The sequence below is a fragment of the Hyaena hyaena genome, unplaced genomic scaffold (genome assembly GCF_003009895.1).
Source record: "Hyaena hyaena isolate Hyena2069 unplaced genomic scaffold, ASM300989v1 scaffold_405, whole genome shotgun sequence".
NCBI classification, from domain to species: domain Eukaryota; kingdom Metazoa; phylum Chordata; class Mammalia; order Carnivora; family Hyaenidae; genus Hyaena; species Hyaena hyaena.
Window position 1 is genome coordinate 723848 of NW_024081039.1, and position 26314 is coordinate 750161.

Genomic DNA, 26314 nt, shown 5'->3' on the forward strand with positions numbered 1-26314 from the left:
CACAAGCAAATCTGTGCTTTCTAGCGGCTTTCAAACTCAGGACCAAAAAAATGCCGTGTGCACTCCCGGCTCACGTTAAGTTAGGGCAGCGCACGCACCACCCCGGGGCCGGGGCCGAAGGATTTCTCAAGTTAGGTGGGTCCGCACCCGACTGCTTGCATTATTTTCGTCGTTGTCACAGGCTGTGAAGTAGCCCTGGAAGGCGAGGGCTGCGAGATGTGCGTGTGCACGCGCGCGAGGGCTGGTGTGTGCCCGTGTGTGCGCTTGAGAGCGCCGGTGTGTGCTCGTGTGCATGTGTGCACGCGTGACTGTGTGCTCGTGTGAGCGTGCCGGGGCTGGAGGGGCTGTGGAGTTGGGGGGGTTCCGGGAGTGGGAGCAGGTGGCCGGCCGGGCGGCGGCAGAAGGCCGGGTGAGGGTGGCGAGGGGGCCCCCAGCCCAGCCGGAGGCGGGCGTCAACCGCCGGGGCGCGGGATCCCCGCGCGCGAGGGCGCGAGGCCGGCCGGGGAGGCGCCCGCCAGCCGCGCCGGGTCACGTGGCGCGGTCACGTGGCGCGGAGCCGGGCCCGGCGGCGGCGGCGGCGGCGGCGGCGGCGGCGGCGGCGGCGGCGGCTGAGGGAGGCGGAGACTCGGCCGAGACGCGAGCGGGGGGAGGCGGCGGCGGCGGCGGCGGCGGCGCGGGGCTGCTGGAGGCGGAGGCGGAGAGGCGCGGAGGAGCGCGGGGCCGCCGCCACGGGCGCTCGGAGGTGAGGCGGGCGCGGGGCCGCTGTCACGGGCGCCCGGGGCCGGGCGCTGCCGCCCTCCCTGGCGAGGAGGCGACGGGCCCCGGCGCCGCCGGGAGCGCCCTCCCGAGCCCGGCCGGGCGCCCGTCCCTCGAGGTGGGCGCCCGGCCCCCCGGCCCCGGCCAGGCCCCTGTGCGCTCGCGGGCGGGGGGCGCGCCGGGCGGTGCCGGGCGGGGAGGGTGGCAGCGCCCCGGCTCGGCGGGAGGGCCGGTGCTCGGGCGGGGGGCGGCGGGCGGGCCGCCTTGGGTGGGCTCTCCCGAGGGCGCGGTGGGAGAGGGTGGCGGGCACTGGGCTCCGGGCGGCGCTGGCTGCTGCTTCGCTGTTTGAGCCTTTTGTTTCAGCGTACACGAAGATGGGGCGAAATAGAGCTTGGTGTGCGTGTGTGTGTGTAAATCAGGAGGCGTTTGGCTTGGAGCCATTTTTTTTTTCTTAATTGTGGAGACAGAAAATCCCTTAAAACGGTTTCCCCGGGGAGACGGGGCTGTGCTCCTCCTCTTCCTCCCCAACGTCTGGATGGAGTGGATTTCCCTCCCCGCCTCTGCCCACCTTCTCGTCCTCCAGTCTGCCTCCCTGCTTCCCCCTTCCTTCCCGCCCCACCTCGGCGAAACCCCCCGAGCGAGCGGGGTGTCTGCAAAGCGGCCCGGTCACCTGTCGTGGCAGCTGCATGGAAATGCTGGCGCTTCTGCTGTGTGGTCTGTGCTGTTTCCTCTGGCAAATCACGGAGATTCCGCTCAGAATACCAACCCTTCCTCTCCTCCCTGCGCTTAAAAACAAAGTGCATGATGCTGGTTCTGAAGTTTGACCCGCTAGGGCGATTAGCAGCGAGAGGTGTCTACTTTTTCCTGTCACACCACTTCAAGGTTGGAAAGGTGAGGGCCATCTAGCTTTGTGGAAGGAAATGAGGGTGACATTTCACGGGGGGACGGATGTGACTTACCTGCTACATTGCTGGGGGGATCACAAAGTCTTCTAACACTTCTTGGGGACGATCAGCTTCGCTCGCAGGCGACGATTTCCTGGATTTCTGGATTTGGGGGCTCTCTTCTTTGTATTTGCAGTCCGTCAGCCCTTAAGGGTGCCCAGTAGGCAGGTTTTGTTTGAAAAAGCACAGAGAAAAAAATCACTTATTTCTGAGGTTTTTGAGGATGTAAAAATCTGTCTTTGCGGGGGTCCTTTTTATTTCTGCCTCTCTGTCTGTGTCTCAGGTTTCCATTTCTTCCTAGCTGGAGTTTGTGGTTCTTGCCCACAGGGCCCCTGGGAATGGTGCTGTGGTTCTGGAGAGGGCTCATCCCCAGGCCCTGTGGCCCCGGGTAGCTGGGGGTTGAGGCGGTGATGGATATGAAGCGACAGGGCACCTTGCACCCGAGCCCCACGAGCCCCGCTGCAGTCCACAGAGCAGCCGCCCAGACTCCTGGCTGCTGCTGGGGCATTTGGGGAGCTGATCTCAACCTTTTGCAACCGTAGCCACATTCAGACTGGCGTCCCCCTTATTTCTTGATAGTTTAGGGTCGCAGAAACGAATGAATGAATAAATCGTGAATAGCCAAATCTAGCGTTTAGTTCCTCGGTTTAAAGAATAGTACTTAATTTGTATGAAGGAGTTATTTGAAGATGTGAATTTTCTTAAAGAACTTTAAGAACTCTGTTTTAGTAAGGGCTGTGAAAATAGCAGGATCTTCATGTGACAGGGGAAGTGGTTGACCTCTAGAGTTACAAGTATGCAGACCTGAGTTAGAGGAAGTCATATGGGGAAAATTTTTAACACAGTGGAGCTTTCAGACACGGGACCAGAGCAGAAAGCCAGGATTGCTTCCTGTGCCTGAGAAATAATACCAATGTATTTTCTACTGTATACTTCAAAACCGACTTCATTTAGAAAAGGTGTGTGTATCATACTGAACTTTCTGGTTTTTGTGTGGAGCTATAAGAGTGGCAGTTTGGTTATTCACATTTTTCCCCACCAAAACACTGAAGTGAAAAGAATTCTTTAACCTGTAAAAGGATACATGGTACTCGAGACGTGTTTCAGTATTGATGCTGAGATCCCAACTAGTGGAAGAGTGGTAAAGAGATAGCAGGAGCCTTCCTTCAGGTGGAATGTCAGCCCTGTCACCCAGCTGGTGTGCGGGACAGAATGTGAAGCCCAGGTTTTTTCACTGAGTAGCCGAAATCAGGAATGTTTGTTTATTGAGTGCTTACCATGTGCGTGGCTGAGCTAGGATATTGTTCTTCATCTGTTCTACCTCATTTACAGTATCAATTACAGTCTCCCTCCTGTTGTTTTCTGTGTGTGGAGAAGGATTGCAGATAGAGTGGCCCAGCTATGCATGTGATTCATAAAAATCATTAAAAAAAGGAGTAAAACTTCTGTTATGAAATGCTTTGATTTAGGTAGTGTATTAACTCCCAATCAGGACTCTGTGAAGTATTTTCAATGGTATCTTACTGAAATGGTTCATTTGCCTTTAGTGAGGCTGCTGAGACTGCAGGGAATAGGTAATTAAAGGGTAAAATTTCTTTTAGTTTGGCTGGGATCATGTTAATTCAGTTACTGAAATTTAACATACAAACATGCCATTTCTTGTGTGGCAAAATACACCTATGAAATTTATCATCTTAATAGTTCACTGGCATTAGTACATGCACACAGTTGTGCAGCCAGGACCACCATCCATTACCAGAACTTTCCATCGTCCTACACTGAGACATTGTATATATTAAACAACCACTCCCCATTCTGTCCCCCTCGATCCCTGGCAATCACCCTTCCGCTTTCTCCGAGTTAAACTACATGAGGTCTCTCATATAAGTCCATTCATACAGTATTGGACCTTTTGTGACTGGCTTATTTCACTTAGCGTGAATTCAAGGATCGTCCATGTTGTAGCGTGTCAGAATTTCCTTCCTTTTTAAGACTGAATAATACACGTTCCATTAGTATATGTATGCATCACATACATATGTGTATACTACAGTTTATTTATAAGCATTCTAAATTTTATACTGAATGTTAACAGTTGTAGTAACCTCATGATGATGGGGAGCTCTCACTGCAGATTATAGATAGCTGTGTTAAAACAAGAAAATTACTTATTTAATGCACGGTGCCTTTAAAAAATATGAGATCCATAGGGGATAAAACTAATATGGATGTTATATGCTTGCTGGGCCCTGTCATTTCCTTTGCATGTGGATTGTGACATAGGTGCATCTTCCTGCAATTTGCAGGGGATGCTGATGATGTTTTTATTTCTTGGGTAATGTTATAATGGTGGTATATTTTGCTGTATGGAAGAATATATAGGGCTCATCCTGAGGTATAGATTGTATAGGAAGGATGGGGAAAATGTGTATTTCCCTTTATTTACTACTTCGTAAAATCATGAATGATTTTTGTAGCATACTCCCAAAGGTGACAGATGACGGCTTCCTTCTTTCTCTCTCTCTTTTTTTTTTAAGCATTTTATTTTTTTAAATGTTTATTTATTTTTGAGAGAAAGCGTGCACACGTGTGTGGGAGGAGCAGAGACAGAGTGGGACAGAGGATCCGAAGTGGGTTATGCACTGACGGCACAGCACCTGATACGGGGCTCGAACTCATACACCGTGGGATTATGACCTGAGCCGAAGTCAGATGCCCAACTGACTGAGTCACAACTCAGGAGTCCTTCTTTCTCTTTTTTGAGTATCTTTATGAACATCCCTATTTTAGCATTTATGATGTATTTCGGTTAGTTTCCTTTTGAGACTCACACTGCCCTATCTTTTGAATTCAAGCTTAGTCAGGTTGGCTCCAAGTCCTTATGACATGCCTCTAATAACGTATAGTAGCTTCCTTGCTTTCTGGTACGACGAGATGTTCTGGGCTCATCCTGTACCCTTCCTATTCCAGATTTGGAATCAGAACAGACCATTTTTAAAAGGGTGGGGGGATAAAAGGAAAAATAAATGACCAATAAGTGTATTAAAAGTACTCAATTACACTGGTAATTAAATCAGTGAAATTAAAAGCATGATAAAATGCCATTTGTTATGGACTGAATGTGTCTCCCCTGAGCTTGTATGTTGGCTCTCTAACCTACAGTATGGTGGTGTTTGGAGAAGGGGCCTTTGAGAAGTAATTAGGGTTAGGTGAGTTCATGACAGTGGAACTCTTCTAGGATTCGTGTTTTTGTAAGAAGAGACACCAGAGAGCGTGCTGCCCCCTGTCCCAGTCTTGGGCTTCCCAGCTTCCAGAATCGTGTGGGAAAAATTTCTGTTGTTTAAGTCAGCCAGTCTGTGGTATTTTGTTAGGACAGCTGCAGCTAAGACACCTTTTTTTTTTTTAATGACCATGCATTTTTTTTTTTTTTTAAATAGGCTTCATACCTAGCACAGGACTTGAACTCATGACCCTGAATGAAGATCTGAGCTGAGATCAAGCGTTGGATGCCTAACAGACTGAGCCATTTAGATGTCCCATCACTATTTTGTAAATGTTTATTTATTTATTTTGAGAGGGAATCCCAAGAAGGCTCCACACTGAGCCCAGTGCAGGGCTTGATCTCATGACTGAGGGATCATGACTTGACTAGAAATCAAGAGTCAGATGTTTACCCAGCTGAGCCACCCAGGTGCCCCTAACACCATTTTAAATTTGTTGTATTGGCAGTATCATTCAGATTCATTTTACACCTTACTGGATGTGAAATGATTTGGTAAAGCTTAATGTATGTAAAGTATTATGTTGTTATGAATACTTCTATAACTTCTCTTGGTAGTCTTAATATTTGGGCATCTCTCAGTTTGAAATGGGAATGAGGTGGATAGTAATTTTCAGTGTTGGTGAAGATGAAAGGAAGTGTGTACTTTCTGTTTTAGTAGAGATACAAATTGCTGCATTCATTCTGAAAGCTATTATGTGTCAAAATGTAAAAATTGCATAGCCTTTAATCCAGAAAAATCTATATTTAGGAATTTATCCTAAAGAAATTTATAATAGGAAAAGTTAGCAAAGACATATGTATGTAATTAGAATGTATGTATAGAATTATAAAGTAAATAAGTAAGGAATTGATTAAGTAGGTTATGGTACTTTCATTCCATGCAGCCATTGAAGATAATGATATGGATCTATATTATTTCCAGTCTGGAAAGATGCCTGTGATATATTATTGAATAAAAAGGCGGGCTACAGAACTGTAGGCGTAGCACTTACATAGAATACAGGCACAGAAAATGGCCAGCAGCTAGGCTTGAGATGCCAAGAGCCAGGCCTCTGAGGGCCTAAGCTTTGGGAACCTCCTAATGGATGATCTCTTTGGGTCGCCAGGTCTCAACGACTGCACCAACTGGTTTCATTCTCGTGTCTTAAGATTCAGTTTTCCTGGAGAGAGGGAATATGATAGACCTAGTTAGGGTAATTTGCCATGTGTGGGGTGTTTTTGTGTATGCGTGTGTGTATGATGGCTCTCCGTTGTTTCACAAAGACCTTATGGAATACGGGAGGAGTCACAGGGAGAGTTGGGGTGCTTTTAACTAAAGAAAGGGAAAGACATTCAAGGAAGATGGGAGATAAATGCCACTACATATTTAGTTAAAATTAAGCTCTTTGCTTAGAAGTATTGAATTAATTACATTTCCATACATTACTGCAAACTCTGATAAGCTTGATCTTTTCCCTTTTCCATTCCGTTTTCACATGATAGGACCTATACCAGCAGATCAACTCTATCTGGTTTCTTCCTTTCATAGAAAACAATAGTTGTAATTAAAATTTTGGGTTATTTGTGGATTTTAGAAGTTACACTATTTTTCCCTTAGAATTTTTTTTTCATGCTTATTTATTTTTGAGAGATAGAGAAAGACAGAGTGTAAGCAGGGGAGGGGCAGAGAGGGAAGGAGACAGAATCGGAAATGGGTTCCAGGCTCTGAGCTGTCAGCACAGAGCCTGTCATAGGGCTCAAACTCACAAGCAGTGGTGAGATCGTGACCTGAGTGGAAATCAGATGCTTAACCAATTGACCTAGGTGCTCCTTCTTCAAAAGTGTGATTAATTCAGAATCAAATGTATTTCTCTGATGTCAATGAGCAAGAATAGAAATCTTTGTATTTGTATGTGGTGTCAACAATACCCACCTTTGAAAGAATTTTAAGAATAGAATTGAAAAGTAGTGTTTATGGACGTCCTCCAATAGTAATGGTATAATAGGTTCTGGAGTGTAGAGAATTATTCTCTAGCTGTGGAGAGGTGCTATGCAGATAGTATAGACTTATTTGAATGACTTTTTCCACTGTTAATTATTTTTAATCAAAAGCACAATTAGAGTCAATATGGATGTGAAAGAGCTCTGAGAAAGATAACACACACTAAAATTTAAGATATTAATTTCTCACTTAAAAAAATTAAAGACTCAATTTAGACCTTAATGGATGTGAAAGGCTTTGGAAATGCATAATATAAGGTGTTACATTGTTATGGTTATTTCTGCTTTCTTTTTGGTAGTCTTTTAAATCTTTTTTTTTTTTAATGTTTATTTTTGGGGGTGGGTGGAGGGACAGAGAAAGAGGGAGACAGAGAATCCCAAGCAGGCTCTGTGCTAGGGAGCTAGCACAGAGCTAGTAGCACAGAGTCTGACTTGGGGCTCGATCTCACAAACGGTGAGATCATGACCAGAGCTGAAACCAAGAATTGGACGCTTAATCGACAGACGTCCCTCTTTTTAGGAGTCTTGATATGTAGGTGTCTCCTCCCAGCTTGGAATAGGCATGGTAGACGCACTGGGTTAAAGTTTTTGTTGTATCAGCTTTCTCATGTTTAGTTAACACTAAGAAGTTGGCTTTTTAAATAATTTTTTTTAAAGATTTTATTTTAAGTAATCTCTACACCACACATGGGGCTCGAACTTAACAACCCCAAGATCAGGAGTCTCACGCTCTACCGGCTGAGCCAGCAAGGTGCCCTGAGGTTGGCCTTTTTATTTTATTTTATTTTATTTTATTTTATTTTATTTTATTTTATTTTATTTTTAATGTTTTTTAAAAAATTTATTTCTGAAAGATAGAGCATGAGAAGAGGAGGGTCAGAGAGAGAGGGAGACACAGAATCTGAAACAGGCTCCAGGCTCTGAGCTGGCAGTCAGCACAGAGCCTGACGCAGGGCTCGAACCCACAAACCGTGAGATCATGACCTGAGCCGAAGTCGGAAACTTAACCGAATGAGCCACCCAGGCACCCCAAGGTTGGCCTTTTTATTTTTTTTATTTTTTTATTTTTTTTTAATGTTTTATTTATTTCTAGGAGAGAGAGAGAGACAGCATGAGCAGGGGAGGGTCAGAGAGAGAGGGAGACACAGAATCTGAAACAGGCTCCAGGCTCTGAGCTAGCAGTCAGCACAGAGCCTGACGCAGGGCTCGAACCCACAAACCGTGAGATCATGACCTGAGCCGAAGTCGGAAACTTAACCGAATGAGCCACCCAGGCACCCCAAGGTTGGCCTTTTTATTTTTTTTATTTTTTTATTTTTTTTAAATGTTTTATTTATTTCTAGGAGAGAGAGAGAGACAGCGTGAGCAGGGGAGGGTCAGAGAGAGAGGGAGTCGCAGACTTTGAAACAGGCTCCAGGCTCTGAGCTGGCTGTCAGCTCAGAGCCCGATGCGGGGCTCGAACCCACGAACCGCGAGATCATGACCTGAGCCGAAGTCGGACGCTCAACCGACTGAGCCACCCAGGCACCCCACATTCCACTTAAATCTTATAGACAGATGTCACTGAGTTCTATCACTTGCTGAATATTTCCCTTACCAGTTTCTTACAAATGACAAAATGAAAAGAAGTTTAAATTTCAGAGGCAGTTACTCCGGATTTGTGTGTGTATAATTTCAGTCTCTGACAAGGGAAATCAGGAGTCTTGTGTAGAAGACCCATTCAGTGTCACATTTGCTGTCCCCTATGTTCTTTTTCTTCATATTCAGCTATTAAGAGTATATGTTACCTCTCTGGGGAAAACACACGGCATTGTTATTGATCGTTGTGATAAAACAGTAGTATCAGAGGTCCTCCACGAGCAACAGGCTGAGCTGTTAGTACTGGGGGCAGTTTTCTTATTCCTGACAAGTTGATATTTGGTGATATTGCCATATACTGAGAGTATGCAGGATTATCTTGGGACATAATCAGTTTCTTAAGCTTCAGACAACCTGCTTAGCCACAAAACCAGAGGGATAGTTCAACTCCAATGATTAGAATATCAAAACATGCAGCATAGGAAGTTAGGCTTATGCTGTGTATGAAAACCCTGGTTGACCAAAGCTGCCATTTTAGGTGCTCGGAATTGCTGTTGCGAATTGTTAAATAATCAGAAAATTTAACTGTGTATTAACATTTGTCAAATAAGAGAGGAATGTTTTCAAAAAGTGATACCTGTTTTTGACTTAGAGAAGTAAGTTTAAGGAGGTGGAATCATGGGCATAGCCAAGTGGATGAATGTTGTTAGAACTCAGGTCACTGGGTTTTTCCAGCCCTTACAAATAGTTTGAACCTTCTTCATTTTTGTTCTTGTCATCTTTTCCCATGAAATGAGAAACCCAGTCTTGGGTTTCCTACAGTAGGAAGTTAACTCTTCTGGACTAATTTTCTGATATCTAATAATAAATTTGGTATTATTTGAAATGCTTGGGTAAAAACACAACTCTTAGCGAAGATAGCTCACAGGTCGCCTATATTATTCCTTTAGTAATTTAAATACTAGAACAGAAGTGAGAAGGAAAGTGGCATGCATCTTGTTTTGTCTCCCTACCCAGCCTTGATTCTAAGGGACTTGGAATAAATTTAGTGTGGGGTTGGCCCAGAGTGTGGGCAGTGTGCTGCCCAGAATGTATCCGTGACAGCTTACTGGAGCATCAGTTCCCAGCCTTTTTGGACTTATGGCATCCTATTTGTATTTGATTTTGCATCTCCCTCCTCCTCACCATTGTAATGGCTGTGACAGCCAGGGCTGTGTGTTGTCAATGGAGAGCAAAGTGCTGATATATGCAGTCCACGAATTATCACCATAATTCAGTTTTATCTAATTACATCAACCTTTAATTTTAACTAATCACTGCTATTAACAAGCTGCACAATTTCATTGCTCTATGAAATAGATTTAAGTTTTCATTAATTAAAATCAATGTCGTTACGAAAATTTTGTGATACAATATAGTGAATAGTATTTGTATCTTATGAGTATTTACGTGCAAGAAATGTGATAGAGAAACATTAAGTACCATTGGAGGTCCTTCCTAGGCTAAAATTGCTTTCCTTTGCAGAGGTATATAAAGAAGCAATAATGTTTACAAGGTGCTTTGAAATTAACTTTCTATGAATTTAATGTATTAAGTTTACTGTAAATAAGTAGAAAAGTCTTAAAGTTGATTGTGTGGTTCAGAAATGGTGTGAGGATTGTTTTTAATTCTGAGAACCCAGGGATGTCACATTACGTGTATTGCATGTAACTGTAGTCGCCTTGGCTAAACTAATGATCACACAAATGCAGCCTCTTTGGCTGTCCTTCACCCCTGTTCATGTGGTGAAGTTCTTTCTCTTTGACCTGACATGGAGAGATGGCATGTGTTTGGTTTTGGGGAATCATTCTGTTTCTCTGGTGAATAAAAGACAGCCACAACTTTTTGTGGAAGATGGTGTAAGCACTGTCATGTGGCAGATACCAGTAATCTGTGGAGGTCAATTTAAACCAATTACTTCAACCTTTTAATTTTAGTCTGCTAGTATCAAACCTTTTACTGGATTGTTAATTTCTAGCAAAATTGGTTTGAGTTGAACCTCCTTTGATGCTAATGAGTGGGAAAGTGGACCCAAGTGATATGTCTGGAGAAGGAGATGTGCTGGGGAGTCTGGCCCTATTCACAAATTAGATCATGAATGAGCTTCTAGAAGTAAGGATGTGGTTTAAATCCTTTCTCTTCATTTTGTGTCCACCTGGCCTTAAGTGCTGTTACCACATACCGATTTTGAGAAGTGAGCGATGTCAGAGCATAGGAAACTCCATACAAATAAGGCAGTAGTGATCCACCTGGAGATATGGGGAGAAGACAGTTAATCAACCGGGATGCAGACTTTCAGCCACTGAATTTTTAGTCCAGTGGTTTTAATCACGGTCACACTCTTTCCTGTGTGAAAAATATTTTGTTTCTTGGCTTCTATATTTATTGTTTTATATGTGGAACTTCATTGCTGTACGAGATTTATAACTTTCTGCTGCTTAGTTTTTTTTTTTAATATTTTTATTTATTTCTAGGAGAGAGAGAGACAGCGTGAGCAGGGGAGGGTCAGAGAGAGAGGGAGACACAGACTCCGAAATAGGCTCCAGGCTCTGAGCTGGCAGTCAGCACAGAGCCCGACGCGGGGCTCCAACCCACGAACCGCGAGATCATGACCTAAGTGAAAGTCAGACGCTTAACCGACTAAGCCACCCAGGCGCCCCTCTGCTACTTAATTTTTAATATGATATGGCTAGTATTCTTAATATTCTAACTCTAAATATAAGTGATCTGTATATGGGGGACGTCTTGAAAGAAGTACAGTAGTCCTCTCTCATCCACGGTTTTGCTTTCTGCGGTTTCAGTTACTGCTGTCAGATGCAGCCTGGAAACAGGTGATCCTCCTTCTGATGTAGCATCAGAAGGTCGCTGGTGGTGTAAAGCTCTTTCACAATGCCTGCGTCATTCTCCTTATCACATAGGTCTTTTATCATCTCACATCATCACAAGAAGTAGGGTGAGTATAGCACAGGGTGTTTTCAGAGAGAGAGAGAGAGAGACCGCATTCACATAGCTTTTGTTACAGTATATTGTTATAATTATTCTATTTTACTGTTACTGTTTGTCTCTTACTGTGCCTAATTTATAAATTAAACTTTATCATAAGTAAGTACAAATAGGAAAAAACAACAGAGTTCAGTACTATTTGCGGTTTCAGGCATGGAGGGGGTGCTGGAATGTATTCCTTGAGGATGAGGGGTGCTACTCTATATATTCTCTCTTTGAATTCTCAGTCCCCTTCTAAATTAAATTTTTTTTTTTTAATTTTAAAGAGTTGGGAGAGAGGATTAGAGGGAGGGAGGGAAGGAGAGAGAGAGGAAGAGAGAGAGAATCTTAAGCAGCCTCCACATTCAGTGCTGAGCCTGATATAGGGCTCCATCCCAGGATCCTGGGATCATGACTTGAGCCAAAAACAAGAGTCTGACGCCCAGCTGACTGAGCCACCCAGGCACCCCCACTTCTAAATTTAAAAACAGAAAAAACAACAGCTGGTAAATTACTAAGATAGATTGGTTTGAATATAAACTTCTGAGTTAGATGTAACTGTATGCTATTTAAAAAGGTACTTTGACTGTGAGTATCTCTAGAAAGGCGAGTAAGTGGGGCTCTGAGTGGGAGATGACTGCTCACCTGCTTCCTTTTGGCCTGGTTGGTGGGTACAGAGTCTAGTTTGCCATGCAGGGCCTTTGGTTTTGCTCAGGGCTCTCACTTCTGGTGGTGGTTTGACCTATTTTCACTATTGTGGGCACCAAGTAGCTAAGCTTGACATACTCAGACCATAAAGAGGAAAAGAGTTTTGGATTCTAGAAGGACACTTTGGTTAGGAGTGGTCAAATGAATTAAACAGAAATGAGCAGCGTCTGGGGAACACTGAATTGAAGCTCTGCTTTCTCTAGCAGAACCCTCAGGCGAGGGGGAGTTGGAGTTAATGCTTAGACTGGGAAGAAACCTGTGGTTTATGGAGACTCTGAGTTTGAGTTTGGATACGCCATGGATCTGAAATGTGTGAAAGCAGTTGTAGCAGATTGAGCAGCTAGGCATGTAGACTTTTTTTTTCTTTAAAAAGTTTACTATGTGATGGATACTAACCCCCCCTTTTTTGGTGTATGTTATAAAATTTTCCCAGTTTATTGGTTGCCTTTCAACTGTAAGTCTGTTCATGACACATTTTGATGTATAAAAGTGTAAGCTTTCTACGTATTCAAGTCTACCAGTCTTTTTTCCGTGTTTTGACTTTGATGTTTTGCTTAGAAAGTTTTCCTTGGAGAATTTTTTTTCTTTCTCTCTAGCTTTTAAGCAGACAGGTATTGTAAAATTTTTGAAATAAGTTTTTTATTTTGGATTTACAAAAAAGGTACAAAGATAGTACGAGGAGTTTCTGTATGCCCTTCACCCAACTTCCTCTACTGTTAATATCCTGTGCAACTACAGAACATTTGTCAAAACTAAGACACTGGTACGTCATTATTTTTTTTAAAGTTTATTTATTTTGAGAGGAGTGGTGCAGAGAGAGGGAGAGAAGAAAATCCCAGTCCTCAGCTGCGCTGAGCCTGATGTGGGGCTCGATCTCATGACTGTGAGATCTAGATCTGGGCCAAAATCAAGAGTTGGACACTTAACCTACTGAGCCACCCAGGCGTTGAGACACTGGTGCATGATTAGTAACTAAACTCTTGATTTCATTTAGGTCTCTTCAGATTTTTCACCCGTGTCCTCCCAGGGCACTATGTTGCATTAAACGGGGTGGACGTTAAAGAGGCTGTAAATGGCAACATGCTCTGTAGGGTAGCTGTGCTCACAGTGCATCTGTGGAGAACATTTATAGCCCGTCTCACATACAGGGGATTTAGATGGAGCAGATTCTTTTTTCTTTTTTTTAATGTATGTTTATTTTTGAGAGACAGAGAGGGTGCATGTGCGCACGCGACAGAGCATTAGTGGGGGAGGGGGAGAGAGAGAGGAGACACAGAATCTGAAGCAGGCTCCAGGCTCTGAGCTGTTAGCACAGAACCCGATGTGGGGCTTGAACTCCGAGAACATGACATCATGACCTGAGTCGAAGTCAGACGCTTAACTGACTGGGCCCCCCAGGCACCCCCAGAGGGAGCATGTTCTTGATTACTGGTCTCATCAGACACATGTGCCCCCCCGGGAGCATACATGCTGGCAGTGGCACTGTTGTGCAGGTGTGGCACACGAGGAACTTGGGCCTAGAGATGCCTCTCAAATTGTCCACACTGCCTGTGCTCTTTTCATTTTCCATTCCTGATAACTCCCTAAGGTATCTTTGCTCTCACGCTGTTGCCTCATTCTCCTTCTGCCTGGACCAGAGTGGGAAATCATGATATGCTGTTTGTTGATTTTTAACTCGAGGAGAGAAAGGCACCCTCACTGTGAGCAAGTTTTTTATGCCGTATACGTTAAGGTCAACCCAGTGTACCCCTACTTTCCCCCTTCAGAATCTTGGTGCTAGACGTGACCTGTCTTCTGACTTTATTACCTAGATGAAGTGTGGTGCCTAATGAGAAAAATGTGGATGGCACAGATAAATGCACGTCTTACTCTTTAATCTCTGTGGCTTCCTTGCCCATCTGTACTCTGGCCCAAAGTGGAGACAGATGAACAGAAGTTAAGAGTTGGAGAGGGCAGGCAGAGAATTAGGTAGAACAGAAGCCATGTTAGGTGACTTCATGCCTACATTGCCTGGTAAAAATAACATTGGCAGGAAGGCCTCAGATGCCTTTGTACTTAACTGTCTATAAGCTTCTCAACTTAAGTACGTTAATGTGAGTTGGGCTGAGCTTTCTCATGGGGAGCAAGTAGCTTCTTCTTGTGCTTTGGAATCAGCCTTCCTTTTCTTAACTAAAAACGCTCCAAAATCTTCTTAACCTTTTCTGACTTGGAAAGGACACCCACCCTGACTTTCTGTCTAGAAAGCAGTGAGAACATGGTGGCTGTGCCGGCCTGAGGAGGAGAGATCAGTGAAGGAACAGAAAGGACACTGGCTTTGGTTTTCTGTAGTGTTGCTACCTTCCGTCCCAACTGTTAGAATCAATCATATTGGAAAGCCTTCATCCAAGCCACAAGTAAGTCAATTGGAGTATAGGTAAAAAAATTTTTTTTAATGTTTTATTTATTTTTGAGAGGGATACAGTGAGAGCGAGAGAGGGGCAGAGGAGAGAGGGAGACACAGAATCTGAAGCAGGCTTCAGACTCTGAGCTGTCCGCACAGAGCGCGACGTGGGGCTCCAACTCAAACGGTGAGATTGTGACCCAAGACGAAGTCAGATGCTGAACCAACTGAATCACCCAGGTGCCCCAACTGGAATATAATTTTTGAAGCAGATGTCCTTCAGCAGAGTGTGCTGCTTCCATATGGCTGGATGGGAGTCACCTTTCTTTTCCCTGCAGTTTTTCCCAGTGGCTTGTGATTTGTTCCATTGCAAGTAATAGTAATTGCTCGCATATGCACTTAGTTTACAAGTGCATTTTTCCACTGTGCCTAAATTTTATTTGGTCTTTGCAGCAACCTTGTACATTATGTCCAGCACATATTTTCTTATTTTATGAGAAAATTGAGGCCAAAGGATATGGCTGTAGTCCTGTAACTGCTAATGAGAAGTCTTGAGACTTGGATTGGTACCAGCTGATTAATAGCTCTGTGTCCCTTCTCTTATCCTTTTGCTCACCTCGTGGCCTCCTCTTCAAGATGGTCCTGCCAGTTTTTTCTTTTTAAATTTATTTATTTATTTTGAGAGAGATATGTGTGCATGCCCAGTGGGTGGGGGGCAGTGATGGAGAGAGAGAATCCTAAGCAGCCTCCACGCTGATAGTTCGACATGGGACTCGAACCCATGAATGGTGAAATTGTGACCTGAGCCGAAACCTAGAGTTGGACGCTTAACTGAGTGGGCCACCCAGGCACTCCATGCATGGTCCTGCTAATTTTATGGATGCATTGCAGGTGAGGCTGGTGGAGGCTTTCTGCTGGCAGTCTTGTCTAATGTTGGTGACCAGAGCATATATCCCAGATTGATAACTTGCAGACCTGTTGAGTTCATGGTCTAATATCTTTTCTTCCCTTCCTCCTTTGTAATGAGATTGGGTTTTGTTTAGTCCTCCTCTTTGTCCCCATATGACCGCAGAGAAAGTGACCCACCCTCAGCGTAGCGGTAAATCCTGATGTGTGGCAGCCACCCGTGTTGGTCCCATTAGCTGCAGGTGGTTGCTGTAGGGCTAAGCAGGAAACCTCGTCCTAGCCAATGAGATGTGAGGGTGGTCTGCCGGGAGGTTCTGGAGGACTTCTCAACCCTAAAATGACCACCCTAGATAGTCCTTTTCTTCTGAAAATTTTTGTGTCAGGATGTGGTGCCTACAACTGTTCTAGTCACTGTGCTACGGTCTGAACACGAAGGCAGTGCGTGGGAGAGGACAGAGCCAGGAAAACAGCAGAGGAGACTCCTCAGAGCCTAGCGTTCATCCTGCCTTCCACTGGTTATGCAAAGTAAGTTTCCTTGTTGATTAAGGCAATTTGAGTTGGGATTATTGGTTACTTATACCTAAAGACATGCTAATCTATGTAGTAGCTACCAGATCAGGGGATTGATTGATTGAGTAATTAATTAATTCATACCATGAAGGAGAAGTACAAGGTATAAAGGTAGAACTTGATCTAGTCAGAGCATCAGAGATAGCTTCCTTGAGGAAATGCAGAGGCCTTGGTGAGAGAGATTCCTTTTCCTCCTGGGCTTTGTATCCCATGGATAAGGATTTTGGCCTCTATTGCAAAAGAAGAGCCATTAAAGGATTTAAATATGGCAGGAGGGCAGTGAGCTATGGTTAGGCTGCCCCCACTAAAGAAAATCTCAGCTTAACATTTCAAACAGTCAAGTTTGATTTGAGCAGGCAAGGAGTTAAGGTGGTTAAGGTCCTGGCGATCTGCAGGTACATCCAGGAAAGCATCTCTGATTGGAATCTGATGAAGTAAATAATCCAGAATCTTTTCTTCCTCCTTGCCAGTACACACCACATACATGCGCACGGGCACAGGCACACGCACACACACACACACACACACACACACACACACACACGGCTTCATGTTTTTAAATTTAGGCATAATTTTTGAATGAATGTCTGTCATTCTCTTAGGGTCTGAATGATTTAAGTTAAAAAATTGCAGCCAAGAAATCTGTCTTGGGGTTACAAAAATAAGGATAGATGCTTTCATTGTAAATAAAATTTTAAGGATGCATTAATGTAACTGAAATGGAACTTTTAGCATCTCCAAAGGTTTTTCTCCAGGTTCAATATAATAAGATCTACTCTGATTCTCATACATATGGATATGTTAGCAAAACTGGATTACATCCCAGTGCAAGCAGGCGGGGAAGCTGCCTGAACAGTAGAGTGGAAGTGTAATAGAGGCTGCGGTGTTCTGTAATTATATTAGGATGTGATGTAGTCCCTCCCTATGCTTATTAATTAGTAGAGTTGTAATGAGACTTCCCCCCCATGCTTTTAAGGATGCTGATCAGTGGGCATCCGGGCAGGATTTTGGTTGTGTTTGGGAGCCTTCTGTGTACAAGTGGGAGGGATCCATGTTTCAGGTAGTGGCAGGTGAGCCTCCCGCCAAGTTGGCATAATGGGAACAGGACTCTTCTGGGTTGCCATCTGTTTGTGGCTGATAGGAAACCAGCAGTGACTTCTGAGGAGTTTATGTTGAAATACTTAGGAATTAGTAATGTTAAGACCACGCTGATCAGGTATTAGGAGGTGGGGGAAAATAAGACTGTGTTGAGCAATTTTTCATTATCACTAATTTCAGGAGATGGCTGCTTGGGTTCAACAGCCCCCACCTCCACGCCCTGAAAAATCACAGCTCTTTTTGCCTCCCGACCCAGACTGACCGTTCAGGTCTGTCTCAGTTCTGTGCTGACTTGCCCCTGGCAAGGGAGCACGTTACTTACATACATGACTGTCCCATGTGACACTGTATGTGGTGGTTACCACTGAGGGGGTTCAGCCTGTCTCTCTGATTCTTTAAATGTGTCATGTTTTTTTGTTGTTGTTTTAAATTATGGTAAGATATAGTTAAAATTTATCATTTTAATCATAAAGTGTATAGTTCAGTGGCATTAAGTATATTCATACTGTTGTGTGACCACCATGATATTTTCACTAAGTACTTAAAAAACAGTGAATGCTGCTTTTGCATGCATCAGATATATATAAAACATCATCAGCATGCTTACTCTGTCTAATGTGCTATCCCTCTGGATTTTAAGCTGGAATATACTTCCTTTCCATATGGGAGCTGTCTAGGTGGGATGGAGGCACTGTGCCCCCATTTCTCTGGGTTTGGTTTGCTGCTCCTGCCCTGGGAGGCTCTACTTCCAGGCACAGTGGTTTTCAGTGGTATTCTGAAAGCTGCTCTGTGTCTTCTGATTTATACTTAGAGGAAGGGTGTGGAACCGAAAACAACTCGCTTCTCCTGTAACGTACCATTACTTGCTGTGTTAACTAGAGGAGCTGAACTGTGGCGGCCTGGTGAAGGTGTGTGTGGCCGGGGTTACCCTGTTGAACTCCTACCAGAGAAGTAAGGTCCGGAGTGGCACCTGCCACTTTCTGGCTACGGACCCTGCTGGGTTCAAGTCTGCCACCTGTAGGTTTCTTTCTTTCTTTTTTTTTTAATGATTATTTATTTTTGAGGAAAAAAAAAGCATGAGCACGAGCAGAGAGGAAAGGAGACAGAAACTGAAGCAGGCTTGGTGCTGTTAGTGGGGCTTGAACTCATGAACCGTGAAATCATGACCTGAACTGAAGTCGATCGCTTACCAACTGAGCCACCCAGGCACACCCACCTGTAGGTTTCTATCTTGGCCTTTTTCACAACAGTCAATAGAAGGGATTGTAGAGCCCTCTAGTAGTTAGAGGTTTTTTTGGTTACAAGTAAAAATGAGCTAACTTGAACTTCCACAGAAGAAGGGAAGTTAGTGGAAGCTTTCTGAGCTGTGTGCTGCAATATTGGCAGGGGTACACCTGGGTTTCGGATGGGACCCAGAGACTGGGACACTCCCTGAATGTCCTGTTAGCTCTTTCCTTCTCTTTGTCATCTTCTCTTACTTCTAGTTCTTCTCTTCTGTCACAGACCAGCATTCTCTATTCCTCAGTCCTTGGGGCAGACGTGGCCTCCAACACTCATGTTTTCCATATTATGAACCAAGTGTCTAGAGAGAGTGTTTTCTATGTGTTCCAGAATTTCCTGGGAAGAACTGAGTGATCATAGAAAATGGTGACACTCATGGTAAACTGTGGGAGGATACGGGGCACTTGAGAATTGAAGTTCAGCAGAAAGAATTTCCCTGCTATAATTTGCAAAAACTGTCCAAGATACCTCATAATTGTTAGCAATTATGAAAGGACCCAGGCTGTGAAACCACCTAAACTTTGCACTAAAATGTAAAGCAAAAGAAAACAATAAAGTCAACTAAAACAAAAGACACTGCCATCAAAAAGATGCTACTGTTGCCAACAACTAAATCCTGTAAGTTGAGGGGATGAACCTGTTAAACAGATTCTGAAATTACTTTTTCTAAAATTAAATCCTTTTTTAGTAAAATGCCTTATAGCCTGTTTTCATATCAGTATTGTTTGGACTCTGAGAAATTATGGTCAGAGCCTAATTAAGCAGGGTAGCTTGATGTGGGAGATATTCCTGAAAACTTGAATATAAAGAAAATATTTTAAATTATATTTTAAAGGCACAGGGAGAGTTTGCTATCAAAAAAATCCTTCTGTAATTTTTTTTTAAATCCACTCTTAACTTGCATCACATTCACTTAAATGAAGATATATCAGAATGATGTATGGAAGTGTTAAATCACTATTTTGTACACCTAACTGTACACCTGAAACTAATGTAACACTATATATAGCTACACAGGAATAAAATAAAGTAAATTAAAAAAAAAGATGTAGCAGTAGATTGTCCATCCTTGCTGTTAATATCTCATTGAGGTCTCCAGGTCATTGGCAGATCATGCATTCCACTGATTTCTGAGTTATGAAAAGTAACTGTTCCTTTTTTTAGTTGTTTGGTTACACACATAGATCCCCCATATGAATTTGAGAGCCCTCTGTGAATGTAGTGGGATTGAATACTCTGTTGTGGGATGTGAACCTGTATGCAGTAATCCAAGGAGATTTGACAGGATCACGTAGTGATTGCAAGGTGAAGAAAAGAGCTCATAATTCTGCGAATTAGTGCCATTTGAGAATTTAGGAATTTATAAATGTGTTAGTTTGTCATCTTTCCAAATGTACAGGATCTACTTCATTTGCACATCAGTTGTAAAAGTGGTTTTTTACCCATTTGACTTAGAGTATATTTAAAATTAAAACTCAGTTTTCCCTCTCAGAACATGTAGGTCATATGAAGTAGGCCATATTACTGGAGTTGAAGGAAGGGCATGATTAGCATCTGAATAAACATGGCTACAATGGAAGACACCCTCTGGATGGCTGCTCTAACATGCTTCTTACTCTGTTAAATTTCCTCCCTTCAAAAGGGTAGGAAACACTTGTTACTGCTTTAAAGGATTTAAAAGCCAAGTGGTATTCTAAAATAGTGCTGGGAGAGCCCTGCTGTTGAATGAAAATTGGGAGTGTACATGTAGGTCATGGGAAGCCCTGTATCCCATCTGACCTTTCTCTTCTTCTGTGGGTTTCTTTTCACAAACCATGGGGGATGCCCCTGAAATGTCAGGTCTTAAATAGAGAGCCTTGAGCTGTACCTCTCATCAAAAATGCAGAGCTCTGAGGACTGGAAAGACTCGGTGCCTTCAAAATGACAAGTTGCAAGTGCTAATGTAAAAACAGAAAAGCATATATGAAAGGTCTAATTTCATATGATACCATACAGCAACACAGAAAAAGATCAAGTTAATACTGTGAATTTGACATGGTATCACCTTTTAGTTTACAAAGCATGTTACGTTCTTTAGAGTATTTTTGTGAACAATCACTTTTGATTTTTATTTCTTGATAAAGTGTGGAGCAAATAGTCTGCACATTTACAGATGGGCAACTGAGGTTGGAGAAGCTGCGTGCCGCTCGAGGCCTCCCTGCCAGTAACCGGCAGAGCCAACCAGTTCCTGTCTTCTGATTCCTGGTCCGTTTCTTTCCCATTTCACTTCCTTGCCTGTCCAGCTTAAGAGAAATTTTATTTGATGAGAACTTAATTTACTTATATAGACCCTGGACTTCTCCCACAGAAGAGTTGAGGTAGCTTGGGGTGCCTGAGTGGCTCAGTTGGTTAAGCATCTGACTCTTGGTTTTGGCTCAGGTCATGATCTCATGGTTTGTGGGTTTGAGCCCCGTGTTGGGCTCTGTGCTGACAATGCAGAGCCTCCTTGGGATTCTCTTTCTCCCTCTCTCTGTGCCCCTCCCCTGCTTGCACATTCTCTCCCTCTCTCTCAAAATCATAAAGAAACTTTAAAGAAAAAAAAAGTTGAGGTAGGTTTAAAGTAATGACTAAGAAGGAAATTTTGGCTCAAGTAAGGCAAATACTGGCTTTCTTCTTAAACTTTAAAATGAGGTTAAAAGGGAAACTGTTTATTTAATGAAAATTAAATCCTCTCTGTACACCCAGAGCTACCTACCAGTTCTTAGGTCATTACTCAGCCCCCAAATATTAAGTATTATAAAACCATTTTTTTTGGTCCCAAATTTAGTATTGGATGAATGGAAAAAGGAGTAACAGATGAGGGAGCTTTGTGGCTGCAGACCCCGTGGATTTGCTCTCTTGGTGTTATATCTAGTATACTAGTTTTTTATGTTTTTATAAGTTTATATAAACAGCAGTGAAGTACTATAGTATATTTGTAAAATGGAGGAAAATCACCCACTCTCCACCATTATGATGACTCTTCACCAGAGCTTTCTTTTGAGTCCTTTTCTCATATACATTTTTTTCATAGTTTTAATCAAGACTATGAATACTTTATATGCTTTTTAAAATTGAACATAGCATAAATATTTTTAATGTTTCTGTATGCTTTTCATAATTATGTTTTTTTGTGGTAAAATGTATATAACATGGAATTTACCATTTTGATTAATTTTTTTTTTTTAATTTTTAAGGGTTTATTTAATTTGAGAAAGAGAAAGAGAAGAGGTATAATGGGGGAGGGGCTGAGAGAGAAGGAGTGAGGATTCTAAGCAGGCTTGGGCCTGAAAGCATGGAGCCCAATGCAGGGCTTGAACTAATAAGCCATGAGATCATGACCTGAGCTGAAATCAAGAGTCGATTTCTTAACCAACTGACCCACCCGAATACCCCACCATTTTAACTGTTTTAAAGTTGCAGTTTATTGGCATTAAGGACATTCACATTGTTTTGCAGCCACTGCCACCACCACCACCATCATCTCCCAGAACGTTTTGTCTTGCTGAGCTGAAGCTCTGAACCCAGTAAGCAAGAATTCCACATCCCTCCCACTCTGGCTCCCACAGCCACCCTCCACTTTCTGTCTGTGTAAGTTTGACTACTCTGGATACCTCATATAAGTGAAATAACACATTATATGTTCTTTTTTGTGACTGGCTTATTTCAGTTGGTATGTCTTCAAGGTTCATCCATGTAGCATATGTCAGAATTTCCTTCCTTTTTAAGGCTGAATAATATTCCATTGTGTGTATATAACCACACTTTGTTCATCTGTTGATGAACACTTGGGTAATTACCTTTTTTGAAGACTGTAATATTCCATCAAGCATATAAATTATACTTCAGTGCTTGACTTTTATAAGGTATTTGGATTGCTTCTAATTTGGGACTATTTTAAAGTAAGATGTGGTCAATATCCTACATTTTGATCCTTGTGGGTTGTTTCTTTTGAATGGATTATACAAACACTCATGCTCAGTTTTGTTTGCTCTTTACTCAGTTTGAGTTTAGGCCAACTTTTAAATGAAGAGAAGTTACATATATGCTAAATAAAATGCATTACTCTGCATTTTACATAAATATGCCTTAGTTTAGTGAGGAAGGACCATCTAAAGAATTCTTACCTCAGCAGTGTTGCCTCAGTGAGGGCATAATGCAGTGGTTTACAGATGTCAGAAATGACTGGTGTTTCGGTAGTTGTACTGAATTTAAGGCAGTATTCACAAAGAGTCTGTGGGCTGATTGAAATATCATACCAGTCTACAAGAATAATACATGTACAATTCTGAAACTATAACCATTACAAGACCTAGTGGTCATGCTGGGGGAAAAATGGTATCTCTTCCTGTTTTCATTGTTGTCAGTCACGGGCGTGTCTGACCGGAGAGGCGCAGTGAGAGATGGGAGTCGTACCCTCAGTCTTGCATCTAGGTTGGCAGGCCAACATGTCACACCGTTAGAAAACCAGAGCAGCTAAATGATAAGCCTGGCTTCCTGCAGAGGGAAGGGCAGGCTTCCCTGCATTTTAGACCCTTGTCAGACAGGGGAGGGCAGGCCCTGAGAGGCCAGAAGAGGGCTCTTGAGTTCAAGTTCCCCATGTCTGCTCCTGCTGCCCTTGTGCTAGGCCTCTGTGCACGGATCTGTGGAGACTCTCGCTCCTTTGCCGGCCAGCGCGTGGCAGCGGCGGTCCAGCGCTCATCCGAGTGCTGTCCCCTGGCCAGTGGATGTGGGGCAGGCAGGCCGGCCAGGCCAGAGTCCCGCGTCCCTCACTGGCCCCACTGCGGACACCGTGGTCTAAAGCCCTTCCATGGAGAGCGGTGTGTTTGCCTTTGCCTGGCTGAACTAAGGCTCTTTGGTCCTTTTCTATCAGTCTAGTCCCATCTGCTCCATGTCTTTTAGAAACTCCTCAGTGGCCCATCGTGGTAGCAGTCTGTTTTCTGCAGATTGTTTTTTGTGTAATTTATTCTTATGCATTATTTTTTCTCATTTTACTGAACTCTCTTAATAGTACTAATTTTATTCAGTTCTGTTGGGATTTTCAGATGGAAAAGTATTTACAACTAAGGATGATTTTGGCTCTTTCCATTTTTATGTGACTTCTTTCTTTTTGCCTGTCAAAATGCACTTCCTGGAATATCTAGAATGATGTTGAGTAACACTATTGGTGGACATCTTTGGCTTACTCATCTTAGCCAGACTGCCTTTAGCACTGTTGGCTTTACTTAACTTTCTACCTACTGCCAAATTGCTTTCTGGAAGGATGGGCTAGAATTGGAGTGTGTGCATTATCCACATCCTCACCAGTGTTGAGTGACCAGAGTATTGGGAAGGTTTTTCCTAATCGGTGGTTCTGTCATTTTAACATGAAATTTGGATTTGGTCATTTGTCATTTCCTCTAGAAATTCTAGACTCTATGAGAACAGTCAGAGTTGCCCTTACTTCATGTATTGTTTTGTTCTCATCAAGTAATTATATACAGCTTTCCCTCCCTATTCCAAAGCAACATGGGTATAGGATGGAAGTTACTGGTGTTAAACCTTGCAACACAGTTAGGTAGGAAAAGTATGGGCTTGGAGTCCAATATCAAATCCTAGCTCTGTCACTACCAGCCTGGTGAATTTTTCTTAACTTAGCTAACTTAACTTAACTTAAACTTTTTGAGCCTAGGTTTAATCATTTGTAAAATGGGGATTTTACTGTCTCACAGGGAGGCTATAGATGTGAGATGTAGATGGAATATGTAAAGTGTGTCTTCAGTAGTGTAGAAGCCATCAGTGCTTGTTCCCCGCCTCCTGTCTCTACGAGTTCACCACCCCAAGGCCCTTCTGCAGGAATTGTCAGAGATTTTGGTAGATTGAATTTTGATTAGAAATAAGTTTACCTACGTGCCCCCCGCCCAGTAATTCTTTGTTCCATTTTAATTTTTAAGTTGAATTGGAGTGAATGATCATTGTTTTTACATGTTCTTTTAATAATTTACTTTATTCCAGATTTTAAAAATTGTTTAATGGGTAGAATATAAATAAAATCACAACAGTAATGTCTAACCTTTATTGAGTAAGTATAACTATGTGGCAGGCAGGTATTCAAGGAACTTTTCATGTGTTTATTCAATCCTCCCGACAACCCTACTTCATTAGAAACTTGAGGCACAAAAGGTCACCCAGCTCAGGAGTGTGACGCAGCTGGTACACCCTGGTGCCTGACTGATGCCACCACATGGCCATCATGGTCTTGAAGGGTTTGCTTCTTTATTCTTTGTTCCTAAAGCCCATTATCTTGTTTATATGTAGAGAGATAAAGGTAGAAAAAAAAAATATGGGTTTATGAAAAGGCTAATAATTATGAAGTTAGATAGCGAGTGTCAAATATAGAGCATTCATATCTATTGAATACTTTAATCTGTAGCATTAAGACCTTTCCTTACCTAGACACTAGCAGTATAATTTCATTTATTCACCCTTGAAATTTCTACCCAGATCTGAGCCTTCTACTCTATCTGTAGAACCCTGCTTTAATTTTGCCCTAGATTATTATAAAGTCTTTATTATTTAGATATTAAAAAAACTTTTCTAGTATAAAATGTACATAACATGGAATTTACCATCTTAATAATTTCTAAGTGGTATTAAATACATCCATAAGGTCGTGCAGCCATCACCACTCTCCCTCCATCGTCACAACGGTTTTCATTTTGTAAAACTAAAACTCTGTACTCATTAAACAGTTACCACCATCCCTCAATCCTCTGTCAGCCACCATTCTTTCTGTCCCTGTGATTTTTTGACTACACTAAGTAGCTCAGTTAAGTGGAATTATACAGTGTTTGTCTTCTTGTGACTGGCTTATTTCACTTAACACCGTGCTTTCTAAGGTTTATCTCTGTTGTAGCATGGTTCAGAATTTCATTCCTTTTTAAGGTTGAATAATATTCCTGGGTGTGTGTGTGTGTGTGTACGTGTGTACACATTTTGCTTATCTGTTCATCTGTTGATAGACACTGGATTGCTTCCATGTCATTATTTGAATATTGTCAATATAATTTTTTTTCAATAAATTCTTTTTTTTTTTTTTTTAAAGCTTATTTATTTTCAGAGAGAGAGAGATCTTTAGTTTAGTATAAGATAATGGCATTTATAGCTCCTGATTGTTCAGGATATAATTGTATGCCTCACATGAGCCTAGTGAGGGAGAGGACGGAGATGGAGAAGAAGAGGGTCTGGTGGAGCGCCCTGCGGCGGAGCCCCGGCGCCCCAGGTCAGGCCAGGGTGTGGGAGCCAGCAGAGGAGGTGGACAAGGAGCAGTCAGGAGGGAGGAGGAAGGCCAACGGAGAGTTCCACTGAGTTCTTTCAAGGACTAGTGAATGCATTTAAAACCTTCTACTAAGTTGTGAGGTAGGCAGTGTTACAGCCCCCACTTCACAGAGTGGGAAACTAAGGCTTTGAGCAGCTGAACAGCACAGCTGTCATCAGGCAGCAAGTGATGGAGCTGGGATTTGAAGTCAGGCACTCAGATTCCCAAGTCTCCCTTCTTAACCATGGCTGTGTCCTAGCTTTGCAGGTGTTGCTGCGCTCGGTTTTAATTTGAGCTGGAAACAAATGTGACAGTTTTATTTGTGGAGCTTTACCTGAGGTGGATGTGTAGTTCTTTTTTTTTTTCTTTTCTTAATATGGAATGCTTCATGAATTTGCATGTCATCCTTGCGAAGGGGACATGCTAATCTTCCTTGTATTGTCACATTTTAGTGTATGTGCTGCTGAAGTGAGCACCGAATGCATGGTTCTTAG

At 42.9% G+C, this 26314-nt stretch overlaps 1 protein-coding gene and 1 non-coding gene across 5 annotated transcripts in view; one reads left to right on the top strand and one right to left on the bottom strand.

Moving 5' to 3' along the window:
• Positions 1-686: 686 nt before the first annotated feature.
• TULP4 (TUB like protein 4) overlaps positions 687-26314 on the top strand; it is a 232936-nt gene continuing 207308 nt past the window's right edge. For 3 of the 4 annotated variants that reach the window (XR_005531715.1, XM_039252075.1, XM_039252078.1), the window contains exon 1: positions 687-742. The gene's annotated coding sequence lies outside the window, so the exon portion shown is untranslated. Of the gene's footprint in view, positions 743-22045; positions 22115-26314 lie in introns of those variants that run through there. The other variant, XM_039252076.1, reaches the window with a different exon arrangement.
• On the bottom strand, positions 26191-26296 carry LOC120245177. The gene has a single exon (XR_005531721.1). It is a non-coding gene; the product is annotated as a U6 spliceosomal RNA (small nuclear RNA).